At 34.5% G+C, this 17500-nt stretch overlaps 1 long non-coding RNA gene across 1 annotated transcript in view; it reads right to left on the reverse strand.

Annotated features, from left to right (window-relative positions):
* Window positions 1-17500, reverse strand: part of LOC136849317 (uncharacterized) — a 200604-nt gene that overhangs the window by 176374 nt on the left and 6730 nt on the right. The window contains exon 2 of the long non-coding RNA XR_010856289.1: window positions 9162-9186. This is a non-coding gene — a long non-coding RNA (uncharacterized lncRNA). The remainder of the gene's footprint in view (window positions 1-9161; window positions 9187-17500) is intronic.

The following is a 17500-nucleotide window of genomic DNA, read 5'->3' on the forward strand; positions in this document are numbered from 1 at the left end:
TCGGGGCCTTCCATCGCTCGCTTTTCCTTATGAGAGAGAGAGAGAGAGAGAGAGAGAGAGAGAGAGAGAGAGAGAGAGAGAGAGAGAGAGAGAGAATTTGTAAGCAAAGCATCAATATTGGAAATATTCTACTTGAGAAAGAGAGAGAGTGAGAGAATTTGTAAGCAAAGCATCAACAAAGGAAACATTCTACTTGAGAGAGAGAGAGAGAGAGAGAGAGAGAGAGAGAGAGAGAGAGAGAGAGAGAGAGAAGAGAGAAGCAAAGCAATAAAAGAAATATTCTACCTGAGAGAGAGAGAGAGAGAGAGAGAGAGAGAGAGAGAGAGAGAGAGAGAGAGAGAGAGAATCTGTAAGCAAAGCATCAATATAGGAAATATTCTACTTGAGAGAGAGAGAGAGAGAGAGAGAGAGAGAGAGAGAGAGAATCTGTAAGCAAAGCATCAATATAGGAAATATTCTACTTGAGAGAGAGAGAGAGAGAGAGAGAGAGAGAGAGAGAGAGAGAGTTTCCAAAAGTCCACTTCTCCTCTTCAGACGAGGTAGCCACTCGAGATTTATGATCGAGAATATTAACCAAGAGATATATTCACTTCCCAGTCGCACTGAGAGTAATAGTCAGAGAGGCTGGACAGCAAGATGGAAAAACGCAAGCAGGAAGAACAGAAGTAAAAAAAAAAAAAGCTAAAACGTATGTGTAGTTAGGGCAGAGGAGATACTTTAAACACCCTTTAGTAACGCTTACAGTGCACCACGTAAGATGCAGTAACGGGAATTTCCTTTATTTCAACGCTGCAATCAAACAAACTCCTTTACAAGCTTATTTTCTTGCTTTTGCAACCTATCTATTGGAAAATAACTATATTACTGCTAATATCTTTTGTAACCGTGGAAGACAGCTATTTTCCCTACGAATGTGTATTCATTAATTAATATCATAATTACAAGTGCAAATAAATGGACGGTGGTTTGAGATACATTAATATTTCCATATTTTAATATTTCCATCTTAGTAATGAAAGCTGACAACTCCCATATACCTATGAAGATTTAAGATAGCATGCAAATATTATCATTGACGTCACATTTGAACAATGCATGCAAAACAATATTCCTAAAAAGATAAATAATAGATAAAAATATAAGTAATAGACTCAGCCATAGGATACTAGATTCCTAGAAAAAAAATAATGGACTCAGTCAATGGTTCGACCATCGCTGAATTCATTTCAAGGTGAAATCACTTTCCAAGCTTCCTATGCGATCAAGTTCCTTCGTGACTCACATCCATCCCCCTTCTTGAAGACCTTGGAATAAGGTAGATAGGGTACTCGAAAGATTAGTCTTGTACCTCTTTGCACATTTAAAAGATTTTTTTGGTCATGGAATGGAATGGAATATAAAATTAAGGCCGAATGCCAAGACCTGTCGGACCTATGAAATCATTCAGCGCTGAAAGATAAATTGAGTACAAAGGTTTTAAAAGGTTAAGCAGGAGAAAAAATATCGCAGTTGCACTACTACGAGACAAATTGCTGGGAGAGGGTGGAAAGTAAGATGGAAGAATGAGAATATCAGCGGAGGTATAGCATAAGTGTTTTTTAAACCGTTAGACGGGTAATCAATTCTTTCAGATTTCGTATCGTAACTGTTCAATTACTATTCTTAAAGCGCTGTCAATTTCTTCAATTTCCTCAACTGGAATTATCTATTTATAATTTTTTTTATTATTTTCTATCTTTAAATCAGTGATCTCTTCTTTCAGTATTTCCAATTACCTTCTGCCACTTCTTTCTGATGAACACCATATTCTTTGGAAGCTTGAATTTCAAGTCAATAGCCCCTTCGGTGGGTTTGTTCTATATGAATAGGATTCACCTTCTAAGCAATAATAATAATAATAATAATAATAATAATAATAATATTATTATTATTATTATTATTATTATTATTATTATTATTATTATTATTATTATTATTTCAAGTCAGTAGCCCTTGAGGGCTGGTTCCGCATGAATAGGGTTCATCATCTGAATAATAATAATAATAATAATAATAATAATAATAATAATAATAATAATAATAATAATAATAATAATAATAAAATCATAAAATCACCGAAGGCAACACAAAATACTGCTACATGTGAATGACCCACCAATTAGGCACAATCTCCGAGGTGGATCTTTCACCCACAGATTTTTTTGACGGGGGCGGGGGGAGAGGACCCTCGAGGGAGGATATTCCCAGGAGAGGAGGGGAGTCACTGTCGAGCCGGTCCTAAAGGATTTATTTTGACGCTGTCTCAACGCTAATCTTGTACAAGCGCTGTCCAAACTGACTTCCAGGTCTTGAGATTAAAGGAAAACAAATGAGTGTGGAGCTGTCGATAGCAAAGTGCTTTGAATTTTATATGTATGTAATATATATATATATATATATATATATATATATATATATATCTGTATGTATATATATATTACTAACAGGATCTCATTCAAACTGGATGGTATCTAGTGGCGCGGATACTTGATAATGAGGACAGTTTGTCCAAGAAAGCTTGTAACTTTTTCTGAATAAATATCTCCACTAGATACCATCCAGCTTGAATGAGGTCCTGTTAGTAATTCGACTAATGCACAGAACAATTGTGTATGTGATAAAGTTTTTAGTTTATATATATATATATATATATATATATATATATATATATATATATATATATATATATATATATATATAATATATATAAATATATATATATATATATATATATATATATATATATATATATATATATATATATATATATATATATATAAACAATGTATAAAATGGGGACTACACAAGCAAAACCACATACATGAACCAAAAATCTTAATGGTAATTTGTGTAGACAGCCACACCGAAGTTTGCTTTAAGAAACAAATTCACAGAAACAGAAGAAAAATTATTGCCACATTTACCATTTATTGACGTATTGCATTCTTGTTCTAAAATATAATGAACGGCAAATTGGAATATATGGTTAGAATGAAAATACTGTGTCAGATTACGTGTTTGTGTGTGTGTGTGTGTGTGTGTGTGAGAGAGAGAGAGAGAGAGAGAGAGAGAGAGAGAGAGTCAACCACCTTGTTATAATGGAAGATTGACGGATAAAAACACCCAAACGAATGGAGTATGGATACACAATAGTGAAGTGGCCAGTTGATACAAATAGAGAGAGAGAGAGAGAGAGAGAGAGAGAGAGAGAGAGAGAGAGAGAGAGAGAGAGAGAGAGAGAGAGAACTTATTATGACTGACGATTGATATATAATAAACAGAAATAATGTAATAACAAAAGCGAAGTGGCCATCCGATACAGATACAAATACAGAGAGAGAGAGAGAGAGAGAGAGAGAGAGAGAGAGAGAGAGAGAGAGAGAGTCAACCACCTTATTATAATGGAAGATCGATAGATAAAAATAAAAACTCAGAAAGAATGGATTATGGCCACCCAGTCACAATAGCAAAATGGCCATTAAATTCAGACACAAATACATATACAGAGAGAGAGAGAGAGAGAGAGAGAGAGAGAGAGAGAGAGAGAGAGAGAGAGAGAGAGAGAGAGAGAGAGACTGACTGTGCCGGATCCCGCCTGGTAGAAGGTAAAGTTTTGGAATCCCTTCATCCGGTAGTCAGCTTGTTACTACTAATAGGATTAACGTATTTCCCAGAGAGCCCAAATCCCCACACACCTATTTTAGGACTAATTGGATGAGGAGTACTTGGGTACACATACACATACACACACACATATACACATACACATACGTGAATTCCCGCATGCATGCATGCATGCATGCAAGCATGTGAACGCGGCTCTCGCTTATTTTTTATTTATCGTTCCGTCCAATTACGACAAGATCAGTTCAGCATCATCACCATCATTTTACAGATCTGGCGTAGAGTCATCTCCCAATCCTCCCCCCTCCCCAACCACCCTCCCCCATTCCTAGTTAGGCAGAGCTGATGCTGGTTGCTTGCTGGTAGCTGGTTGCTGGTGTTGCTCTTATCCGAAGCAAGAAAAGTCCCCTTTATCCGATTCCGAACTCGCCTGTTTATCAGATTGCCGGTAGCGTAAATGTTTTAAAATCCACGCACACTGTTTACTTATATATATGTAAGCTCATATGCAAACATTATTCTATAAACACTTAACTGTGCGTATATACACACATACACAAAATATGCATAATGGATCAAAATTGCTGGTAGCATAAATATTTCGAAATCCCAGCATACTGTTTACTTATATATACGTAAGCTCATATACAAACATGTTATAAACACGTAATTGTATGTATAGACATACACAAAATACGCATAATGGATACAAATTGCTGGCAGTGGAAATATTTTAAAATCTGCACATACTATTTATGTATATACGGAACCTCGTATGTAAAAATTTCTCTGCACAAAATACGTAAACTGGATACAAATTCTGTTCAAAGAACTTTGCTGCTTGTCAAATTTCTGGTACCGTAAATATTTTAAAATCTACGCCTACTATTTTAGTATATACTGTAAGCACACACACACATACATACATATATATATATATATATATATATATATATATATATATATATATATATATATATATATATATATATATATATATATATATATATATATATATATATATATATTATATATATATATATATATATACTGTATGTATATATATGTATATATACACACATATATACATGTATAAATATGTAAATAAATATATGTGTATATATATATATATATATATATATATATATATATATATATATATATATATATATATATATATATATATATATATATATATATATATATACATACATAAAGCACCCATAAAATGGCTACAAACCCTCTCCATCAAACAAACCTAACTATTACTTATACCGTCCAATATTCAGCTCCGGAGCGAAGTAACAAGCGAATATCCAGAACGAAGCGGAATTTCGCAAAGCGAACCCGTCTTCATCCCTGCAATAATAATTCGGGGATACTCCGTTCATTAGTTCCTCTATCCTGGTTTGGATTCTGGGTTAAATCAGTTTAAATCGTATTTTTTAAAAATTTTGGTTGGCTCCCGTTTCGAGAGAGAAAAATGCCTGTGTGACTTTAGGTACAAAATGCTATTAAGTAATGTGTGTATGTAAGTATATGTATATATATGTATATATATACATATATAAACATATATGTATATATATAAACATATATAAACATATATATATATATATATATATATATATATATATATATATATATATATATATATATATATATATATATATATATATATATATATTTATATATATATATATATATATATATATATATATATATATTTATATATATTTATATATATATATATATATATATATATATATATATATATATATATATTTATATATATATATATATATATATATATATATTTATATATATATATACATATATATATATATATATATATATATATGTATATATATATAAATGTATATATATAATATATATATACAGTATATAGATAGACAGATAGAGATAAATACATATATACATATATATAATATATATATGTATATATATATATGAATATAAAGAATCTGAAAAGTTGACGAAAAATTAAATTCAGATGCTATTCACAACTGTAGGACTGTTTCAAATACAATTATTTCTTTCGTAATAAGACAATAAGCAAAAATTACATACCAAAATAAAAATAATTTTCAAATACCTTGCTGAAAGCGTTGCAGTGGTGAAACGATGCTGAAGACTTCTTCAGTGGATTTGCAATTGCTCTTCTTAAGATGCTACAAACACTGAAAAAAAAATCGAGAAACATTGTAAGTAGAAGCAATACTCTCATTCATCATAAAAGTAAACAAGTAAAAAATGCGCCGAAGTGTCATCGGCGCAATCCAGTTTTCTGTACAGCTTGCAATCAAGTCCACGAAAATAGATCTATGTTGGTGGCCTCGATATAATGCTGTATGAGCAGCGGCCCATGAAACTTTAACCACGGTCCGATGGTGGCCTGGCCAATATCGGTGCCAGATGCACGATTATGGCTAACTTTAACCTTAAATAAAATCAAAACTACTGAGGCTAGAGGGCTGCAATTTCGTATGATTGATGATTGGAGGGTGGATGATGAACATAAGAATTTGTGGCCCTGTAGCCGCAGTAGTTTTAAGATGTGGGGGCGGACAGAAAAAAGTGCGGACGGACAGACAAAGCCGCGGCGCAATAGTTTTCTTTTCATAAAACCTGAAGGAAAAAATTAATTTTTGCATACTGATATAATTCGTGAAAAGTCAGATTACTTAAATACTACTTTCAAAAGTTCAGCAAACTAAATAATAATAATAATAATAATAGGTTTTTTTACATCAGCATTCAGGCGTTATATATTTATCTATGATACTAAACAAAAACTTCTTCTTTTGTCTATTTTCTCTAAAAATTATATCACCACCAAGAATAACTCTACCACAGTTCTAGTAAATTATACCAGAATTATATAGTTAAAAGCTAAGTAATAACTGAAAAAGATTTATGTCCATTTACCTGGAAAACTGTTCTACTGTAGCCTCATCAAATCCTGACATGCTAGAGTTCGAATCCCACCTGAAACGGTTAAGAGATTATTCAGATAGTATTTTTTTCTTTTTGGCTTGATATTGTTAGAACATATTTCAGGTTAATTTACCTAATAGAGTCATCAACAGCAGAAATGAAAATGAATTAATTGAACCGAATATAGAATTTAGGCCAAAGGCCTAGCACTGGGACCTATGAGGTCATTCAGCCCAAAGGAACGAAAGGTTTGGTTGCAGCTAGGGACATGAAGGGACTCAATTGTTAAAGCAGATGGACGAAAGAGAACGCCTACAGTGCACCAGAGGGACTGAAGGGACGCTGCAAAGCTGATGGCACACCAACCCCCCCTGCGGGATTTTGTACTTTCAAAAAAAGCTCTGCTAGTTTAAACAACTGTGGATTTTTACTTATTAAACTCTGAATTATTCTGTGATACGGAAATATAAAGCAATTATGATAAAATAATTTAAATTTGTAGACAATTCATGAATCAGATTCAGCATTATTATTATTTCTTTAGAATAAGATGGAAAGAACAAAATGTTGTTAACTTACGGGTTTGTGTTGCTGAAGGAAGACTCAATTTGTTTCTATTCGTGGTAGTGAAGTTCCCGAGGACTCTCTACTGCTGCCTTCTATGTTTTCGGGTCTCCCTCGGAGTTTATCAGTGGAAACAGTCCGTAGACTGTCGGCTGTTGATGTTGGAGCTACTCGACGTCATTCAATAAAGTATACAACTGACCTCGTTATATGTATTTATATATATATATATATATATATATATAAATATACATATATATATATATATATATATATATATATATATTTATATATAAATATATATATATATATATATATATAAATATGTATATACATATATATATATATATATATATATATATATATATATATATATATATATATATATATATATATATATATATATATATAATGTATATATGTGTATATAATAAATATATATTATATATATATATATATATATATATATATATATATATATATACCATCCTTAAACCAAACACCTACGCCACCTATGGTGGGATGATGCACCAGTTTTGGTGATTTTCAGTTCATCATTTCGACCATTTGAGGTGTCCACTGGAATAACCAGGTTTGGCCACATTTTAAAAAAGCGAGAAAATCGTGTTCAAAGTTTTGAAACTTAGAAATGCCATAGCAACATTATTATTTGTTTCTCAGAAAAAATTTTTATATGAAAATTGTTGCAAATTTACTGTAATTAAACGCTAGGGTAGTAAAAAAAATTAGACTTTACAACTTTTGCTACTAGAAGCTATAAAGTAGCAATAACTGAATGTGCTATGGCATTTTTAAGCATTTGAAGCATTTTGAACATGGTTTTTCACCACTTATAAACTCGACACGTAACTTTCCGATTGAGAATTTGTTGGTTGGTAATATTAAATTGGTTTAAGTAGCCCAGATACAATTTTCGGAATGTTCATTAGCTACTAGAAGTGTCTTAAGTGACACCAACAAGTAGCAAATTCAGATATTAATTTACTTTTGTGAATTTGTGCATAAAAGGAGCCCCAAACTCAAAAAATGTAATGTTATAACGTTTTAGACGCATTTCCCTTCCGAGAGAGTTAATGTGGTAAGAATTTCCTACTACTTGCTACTAGTAGCAAGTAGTAAGAAATCGGCAAGAAGATTGTTATTACAAAAAAAAATTCAATTAAAACAATTTGTACAGGTACAAAAAAAAACATAGTATAATAATACATGCTCAGTTTGGGTGTTTGTGTATGACTGCTACTTGCTACTTGTTCCTACTAGTAGGCATTAATAGCAAAAAACGAGTCCAAGTCGTCAAAACAACAAAACAAAGTCATAATGAATGAGTGTCAGGTAAGTGCAACAATTTTCTTTAATACTAACAGTAAGTGTTTGTTAATATTGTTTTTTGTTACTAGTAGCTCCTACTAGTAGCTAGCAGGTATCACTAATAATAATTCCAAGTTGGAGATAATTCAACACTAATAGTCACATGTAAGTTAAAAATTGTCTTTTGGTACAAGTATACAGCAGCAGTCCAGCCTTGCAACAATAAGTAATAAAAGTATACAAGCAAAAAATAATATCAGTATTACAAAAACTTATTTATAAATGGCTTAAGGACGCGTTTACAGTGTGCAAACAAGGTTTCGCTCCATCCCATACCAAAGTTTATGTTGTGAAGCCGACTTTGGGACGAAGAAACGAAAATTGAGGGGGGTTATTCCAGTGCACGCCTCATTTGTTTCGTGCTCCCGTTCCCTTGAACATACCACAGTATAGTACAAATATTCACCTTTAAATTGAGACCAAAATAAGTACCAGAGTGTAAATAATATTTTCACAAATAGCGAACAAAGTGAAATAGCATGTATCACATCCATGGCTCTTGAGATAGACCGGACTCTCAATATACATATAAAATTTCCGGAAGTACATTTATGCACTCTTAATCAAATTGAAATAATGGCACTTACCTAGAAGTAGACAGTAAATGTATACCTGAAAATAGAGGCAAAATTGCTTAATTAATGTGTGACTGAAAAATCAACGAACGTTACATGTCTGGCTTACTACTACTACTACACACACACACACACACACACACACACACATATATATATATATATAATATATATATATATATATATATATATATATATATAAATATGTATATTTATATATAGATATAAATAGAAATGTATATATATTTATATATGTATATATATATATTTATATATATATACATATATGTATATACTTTATATATATATATATATATATATATATATATATATATATATATATATATATATATATATAACATATATACATATATATTTATGTATTTATATATATAAATATATATATATACATATATATATATATAATAACAATGCTCAGGTAAACACTAATTAACCCAACCTACATTACAGTACAAAAAGGGATTTGATTGCAACCACTGAACCTCCACAGGACATGAAATACGTATTGAGCATCATCATATGACCATCACTCAAAAAGATATAGAAGCTGATTTTCGACTTTGATGTTAAATTTAAGATTTAAGAGCAGTTGGAAAGCTATTTCGGCTGATTAATTAGTTATTAATTTGTGTTTTTTGCTTGTTTATCTTACTTATTTTCTTCTAATTCACCCTACTAAACTTCTTTGATTTTAGCATTTCCCAAATGCTAATAATAAAAAGAATAACAAACTGGAATAAATAGAAAATAAAAAATAAAAAACAATAAACCTGGAATAAAATAATAATAAAACCTGGAATTAATAAAAAAAAAACTGGAGTAAATAAAAAAAAAATAATAAAAGATAATAAAAAAAAGCAAAAAAAAAAAACCTGGAATAAATAAAAAAAAAAAAAAACTGGAATCAATTGAAATGAAACATCAGCATTACACTCAGGACATCACAGCGTTACCAATCACCTCCCGTGAGTCTTTTCTATCTCGTAATAACTCGAAAACTGATACACCAACAATTAAATTAATCAACTTTCCGAATTGGAAAGTAATGAAAAGTAATGAAAATTAATTAGTTTCCCGATGGCCTTCAAACGAACGCAAATCGGAACCGCTTTTTTGTCGGAAATAAGAAAAATTTAGAAAATAAAAAAAATAAAAAACCAACAGAAATCGGAACCACTTTTTCTCTGAAATAAAAAAAAAATAGAAAACTAAAAAAAAAAATAACAAACGAACGCAAATCGGAACCACATTTTGTCGGAAATTTAAAAAAAATTAGAAAACTAAAAAAAAAATAAAAAATCGGCATGAATCGGAACCGCCTTTTGTCCGAAATTAAAAGAAAAAATAGAAAAAAAACTCTTGCTCGACCATTCGCCTTCGTGAACTGTTCTTAGCAGATCCCAATTAATTACAATATGATTTCAATTAACTGACTGACTGACTGCTTGTGTGTGTGTGTGTGTGTGTGTGTGTGTGTGTGTGTGTGTGTGCGTGTGAAGGGGGAACTCCGTCAAGGATAAAACGAGTTGATTGACGGTGATAAGCAATCAAAAGGACCCCTTTCATTTTTGCCAATGTTGAAAGCTCGATTTTTTTTTATTTTCCAGCTTGTTATTCGTTTGTGCGAAGTCTGATTAGTTAGGTTCTTATTCCAGGTCAGGGGTGTTATAATCTTGCCATTTAACAGCCCCCCCCCCCCAAATCCCCACCATCCCCCCCCCCAAATCCCCACCATCCCCAGGATTCGCCCACCTGCAACTCTTTTTACTGTCTATTGCAACCAACACCCACTAAGACCTGGTGGGTCCTGAAAGCAACAAAAAAAAAACTTGCTATAGGCCAAAGGCCGAGCGCTGGGACCTATGAGGTCATTCGGCGCTGAAACGGAAACTGACAGCAAGAAGGTTTGGAAGGTGTAACAGGAGGAAAACATCGCTGTTGCAACGGGAAATAATTTTTAGAGAAGGTGGAAAGTCAGATGGAAGAAAGAGCATATGAACGGAGGTACAGTACAAGAAATGAGAGAGGTTGCAGCTGGGCGTCTTAGGGACGCTGCAAAGACCCTTAAGTAATAATACCTACAGTGTACCACGTGAGTTGCACTGACGGCACTACCCCCCCCCCCCTCCTACTGGATGTGTTCAAATAAAAATGAATAAGGAAAAGCTTAGAACATCATCAATAATTCTGGTTTATAGAAGTAATATATTTTCATATAATTTCGGGCAAAATATTATTTCCGTTAAGACTACATGAAAACAAGTAAAGAATACACCGAAGTTTCCTCGGCGCAATCCAGTTTTCCGTACAGCCTCTACAGCGTATAATCAAGGCCACCGAAAATAGATCTATCTTTCATGGTCTCGGTATAATGCTGTATGAGCCGCGGCCCATGAAACTCTGACCACGGCCCGGTGGTGGCCTATCCTACATCGTTGCCAGAAGCGCGATTATAGCTAACTTTAACCTTAAAATAAAAAAAAATTACTGAGGCTAGAGGGCTGCAATTTGGTATGTTTGATGATTGTAGGGAGGATGATCAACATACCAGTTTGCAGCCCTCTAGCCTCAGTTAGTTTTTTAAGATCTGAAGGCGGACAGAAAAAGTCCGGACGGACAGATAAAGCCGGCACAATAGTTTTCTTTTACAGAAAACTAAAACTGCAGCTAAATATCAGTTCCATCCCCTAGAGTAATTAGTGTAATTACAGAGTTAACTATTAAGTTAACTCTGTTCCTATACTCGGACTGAATATTATTAAATAACATCTTAAATAAATTCACGTAATTAACCGATCGATACCCAAAATAATGTATTTGCAGTTTCCAATTAAGATACCCATTGAACCTGACATGCGCCTTCCATCTGGCGTAAGTTAAGGGGAAAATTGAACAATTATGATAATAATCTTGCACAGTAATTACTTATATAATTTTTTGTTCACAAGATTGGTCGAAAAAAAAATTCAAGGCAGTAATGCCAAGGTAAAGCATTCTGACTTCGCGGAAATGAAAAAAATCAAAGTAAATTGGTCACAGACAGTTCAAAGTAAAACAAAGTGTATTGTACAGGGGATAGTGTGATCCACCATGCAACTACAGACCTACAGTGCCCTAAAATGGAAAACTTCAGTATCAAAATTTTCGAAATTGAGATATGCCACCTATTGGACTCGTGAAACACTAATACACAAGTTACTGCAGTTTCAGAATGATCCTTCAGTGCTTTATTTAGGAGGTCCCATTTGCAGTATCTGCAAAATCAGCAGCAAGGCAAGGGATATCCGCAGTATCTACCATTTTTCTCAGTTTTGTATTTTTTGCAGATGCTGCAGTCTTCCATTTTAGGGTGGAATAGCATAACGTAACTTGACACATGTTACAAAAAGCTGATAAAAGTCGTTGCATAAGAGATGAAGAGCATAATCATTCTCGCTCTGGTACGAACTTTTGTTAGGAACAATTGAACGAATTCAGAATCACCAGAACTACGGTACCTGCCAAGATATAAATTTCGATGATTCAGCTACCTTGGTGACTGAAGTACAACCATACGAAGGAAATTTAAAATTTAGGCCAAAGGTCAAGCGCTGTGACCTATAATGAGGTCATTCGACGCTGAAACGAAAATTGACAGTCATAAAGGTTTGAAAGGTGTAACAGGAGGAAAACCTCGTTGTTGCAATATGCAACAATTACTATAAGGGGGTGGAAGTAAGACGGAAGAAAGAGAATATGAACGGAGGTCCAAAAAAACGAATGGAAAGGGTTACAGCTAGGGGCCGAAAGGACGCTGCACAGAACCTTAAGTAATGCCTACAGTGCACCGCGCGTGAGGTGCACTGGCGGCCCAACCACCCATACGGGGGCCCTCCAAACGAAAGTTTGGACTCTGGGAAAGGAACGGAGAGAGAAAAAAAGCAACGCGGGAAATTCATTTCGCGTTCCTCGGCGACATGCAACGGATAAAATGACAAGAGGAACATGTCAGCCCTAGAAAAACACACAGCGCAATATCACGAAGCCCAAAAGCACTGCAAGCAGAGAGGACAAATTAAAAGCGACACAACAGTTGGGTGGAAATGAAGGTAATGGCTAAAATCATCGGCGCCTAAAAATAGTTATATTTACTTTTCTTTTACCTATACCGAACATTTCAATCAGCGCGATACCAATTTTCGTTGGGCTTTATTTTCACAACAAACGGGGACAGAATGTTCGAAATCTCTCTCTCTGTTTATTGTTCTTTGCCGGCGTCGCGCTATGATTTGTTTCTGATTGCGTGTGCTTTTTTTTTTTTTGTTTCGTCACAATTCACTTTTTCATTTTTTTATCATTCATTCATTCATACAACATTCGCTCTGTTTGTGCGAATGATTGGGTGTCTTTTTCACTATTCTCTTTTTTTATTTTTTATCATTCATTCACATAACATTCACTCTGTGTTTGTGCGTATGTGTGTGCGTGAGACAAAGTCAGAACAGAACAGGATATAAAACTGAGGCTAAAAAGGCCAAGCGCCGGGACCTAAGAGGTCACTCAGCGCTGAAACAGAAATTTACAGTAGAAGGCTTGAAAGGTGTAACAGGAGGAAAACCTCGTAGTTGCACTGTGAATCAATTATTGTTAGGAGAGGTTGAGGAAGAAAGAGAATATGAACGGAGGTACAGTAAAATGAATGAAAGGGGTTGCAGCTAAGGGCCGACGGCACGCTGCAAAGAACCTTAAGTAATGCCTACGGTGCACCGCATGAGGTGCACTGACGGCACTACCCCACTACGGGGGTGGAGTTATATATAAGCAGTGTCTGTTGCTCGATTCAAAATGGTTATATTTGCTCATTTAAGATTTTTTTCTTTAGAAGTTCCCTTTTTCAGCTTGACAGAGGTTGACTGCAGAGGTTGGTACTCTACCTAACTAAAACATTATTTATCCGGAGCTGAGGTTGTTCCCCCTACCGCGACTGGTTGCGCGGTTACGAGCAAGCAGTGACTGGGACTCGATTCAAAATTACTATATTTGCTAATTTAAGATTTTGTTTTTAGAAGTTACCCTTTTTCACTTTTTCAAGCGAGAGTGGTTACTTTTACTATACAGATGATCATCTATTCAGAGATGAGGTTGTTCCCCTAGCCTGAATAGTTGTGGGTTTATTTGCCAACAGTTTCTGGTAGTCGATTCAAAACTACTACCTGTATATTCGCTAATTTAAGATTTTGTTTTTGGAAGTTACTCTTTTTCACTTTTCAAGAGGTTGTCTGCAAAAGTTGTTACTTTTACTATATACATCTTCTATTCAGAGATGAGGTCATGAAAACCACATTTTTTTTTAACAATTTTACCGTCCAAGGGGTCCTGTCTGATATTTTTTTAACGACCTGGGCGCTTTTGCATTTCCTATTTCATTTCACCAGAGAAACTTATCATAAACAAATACGGTCATTTATACTCGTAGGAAATATGAAAAATGAATGACAAATGAAACAAACAGTTCAGCTCCATTCCATAGGCAAAATTACGTTTGCTGCCGTTTATTCTCTAAAATAATTGTAAGTACAGATATGAATGAATGAAAACTATACACAACTGTGAGCAATAGATTTATGATTATACTTTTCTCTCCTGCAGTCTGTTAAATTCCTCTATGGCTGCGGCATGTTCAAATGTTAAATAGGAGGAATGTAAAATGTACTGAATATGCTATGAATTTATGTAATAACTGCACAGGGAAAAATGGCACGGTAAAAATGGCACAGGTAAAAATAACACAGGTAAAATACACAGGTAAAAATGGCACCAATGAAAAAATAGGAAAAAATGGTACAAGTGGTAAAATAGGAAAAAATGGCACAAGTGAAAAAATGGAAAAAAGGCACAAGTGAAAAAATAGCGAAAAATGGCACAAGTGTAAAAAAGGAAAAAAATTATACAAGAAAAAAAAGGAAAAAATGGCACAAGTAAAAAAAGGAAAAAATGGCACAAGTGGTAAAATAGGAAAAAATGGCACAATTGAAAAAAAGGAAAAAATAGGAAGAAATGGCACAAGGGGAAAAAATGTATTGATTCATCTACAATGTTTTGCCGTGTTTAATACTAGTCCCCCCAGTGATCAGGTGCACTTAGGTACATTATTTTAATCCCCCCAAGGGCTACTACTAAACATGGCAAAACAGTGATTCATCTACAATGTTTCGCTCTGTTAAGTACTAGCCCCCCGGTGATGAGATGCACTTAAGTACATTATTTTGATCCCCTCAGGGGCTAGTACTAAACACGACAAAACAGTTATTCATCTACAATATTTCGCCGTGTTAAGTACTATAATTTAGCCCCCCAGTGATCAGATGCATTTAGGGAACATTTGATCCCCAGTGGGCTAGTACTAGACATGGCGAAATATTGTAGATGAATCAATCTATTTTTTCCCCCTGTGCCATTTTTTCCTATTTTTTCACTAGTGCCATTTTTACCTGTGCCATTTTTACCTGTGCCATCATTACTGTTCACCGCATATGCTATACAACATTCACATTTTTTCCTTACATTCTCCTACGCAAGTTTAAGCTTATTTTTTTCTTTTAGCTACCTTATGATTAACTTGCTGACATACCTAGTCCCTAATAACGTACACAGCCTATATCTAACCCTCAAAACACTAAGCTATTACTATATTTGGGAAACTCAATCCAGAACCTCATGGCTCAACGATAATAACCTTGCTATGATAAGGACATCAAAAACCTTCAGAATTTGATATTATGAAACTTAGGCTTTCAAGCCAAGCACTTTGACACTTACAGCCATTCAGCACTTACTACTACTACTGCTACTGCTACTTAAGAGTTTGCCAGCCTTGTGCTGGCACGGGCTCTTGCTTTTCAGCAGCCAGTAACTGCTGATTGAGATTATGCTGAGAAAAGGATAATTAACAGTTCATGCCAGTGCAGCTTCTGGTGTGAAACATGCGTTAACTGGTGAAACCATTTCGGTCCAATTTCACCACTGGGCCAGAAATGAAAGGGGGTAGTGGGAGAGGGTGTGTTATAGAAGCTAGTCACAGTGCTTGAGTAGGAGAACCTGGGAAGGAAGGGAGAAACTCTATGCTGCAAAGAAAGGATGACTTCAGTGCTTAAGTTGGAGTGGCTGACAACCAAGATAAAGAGATCCGCAAGATAAAGGAGATGAAGTACAAGGATCTAAAGGTGAAACTGGGAGGAAATCCCACAGTTGCACTGAGAAGTAACAGTCAGAGAAGTTGAACAGCAAGACTAAAGCAGGTAAAAAATGCGCAGAAGTTTCTTCGGCGCCATCGAGTTTTCTGTACAGCGTATAACCAAGGCCACCGAAAATAGATCTATCTTTAGGTGTCTCGGTATAATGCTGTATGAGCCGCGGCCCATGAAACTTTAACCACGGCCCGGTGGTGCCCTATCCTAAATCGTTGCTAGAAGCATGATTATGGCTAACTTTAACCTTAAATAAAATAAAAACTACTGAGGCTAGAAGGCTGCAATTTGGTATGTTTGGTGATTGGAGGGTGGATGATCAACATACCCATTTGCAGCCCTCTAGCCTCAGCAGTTTTTAAGATCTGAGAGCGGACAGAATAAAGTGCGGACGGACAAACAAAGCCGGCACAATGCATTTCTTTTACGGAAAACTAAAAAGGAATCTGGAGTGGAGGTCAAGAAAAGGTTAAAAAGCGATTGGGTGCAGCTAGATGCCGAAGGGACGCTTCAAACACCCTCGGGCAATGCCTACGGTGCGCCACGCGAATTGTACTGACAGCACTAACCCCCTACGGATATAAAGATTTCAGGAGAATAGTGATTAAATATGACTAAACATAAAATCGTCAAGATAAATATATCATCTTGTAAGTTCTGTGAAAGCAAAGAAAATGTCAATTGCGCAATCATGGTAACTTAACAACAATGATCTTGCGATTTTTTTGCAACGTTTCTGAAAACTTTTCAAAGCTACTTTTGGGTGATAATCCCATAAGCCAAATGACTGACTGATATTCCCCTTTGGTTTGCATCAAGCTTCCTCGTTTCTCGTATTTAATTCAAGCAATATTTTTGATAAACCTTCTCTTTTTCCATCTGCAATTCATACAATGTTTTTGATAAACCTCTTTTTCCATCTGTAATTCACGCAACATTTTTGATAAACCTTCTCTTTTTCCATCTGTAATTCAGGTAATATTTTTGATAAACCTTCTCTTTTCCCATCCGTAATTCATACAATATTTTTGATAAACCTTCTCTTTTTCCATTTAATTCAAGCAATATTTTTGTAAAACCTTTTTACTACCTGTAATTCATGCA

The sequence above is a fragment of the Macrobrachium rosenbergii genome, chromosome 20, assembly GCF_040412425.1.
Source record: "Macrobrachium rosenbergii isolate ZJJX-2024 chromosome 20, ASM4041242v1, whole genome shotgun sequence".
Taxonomy (NCBI): Eukaryota; Metazoa; Arthropoda; class Malacostraca; order Decapoda; family Palaemonidae; genus Macrobrachium; species Macrobrachium rosenbergii.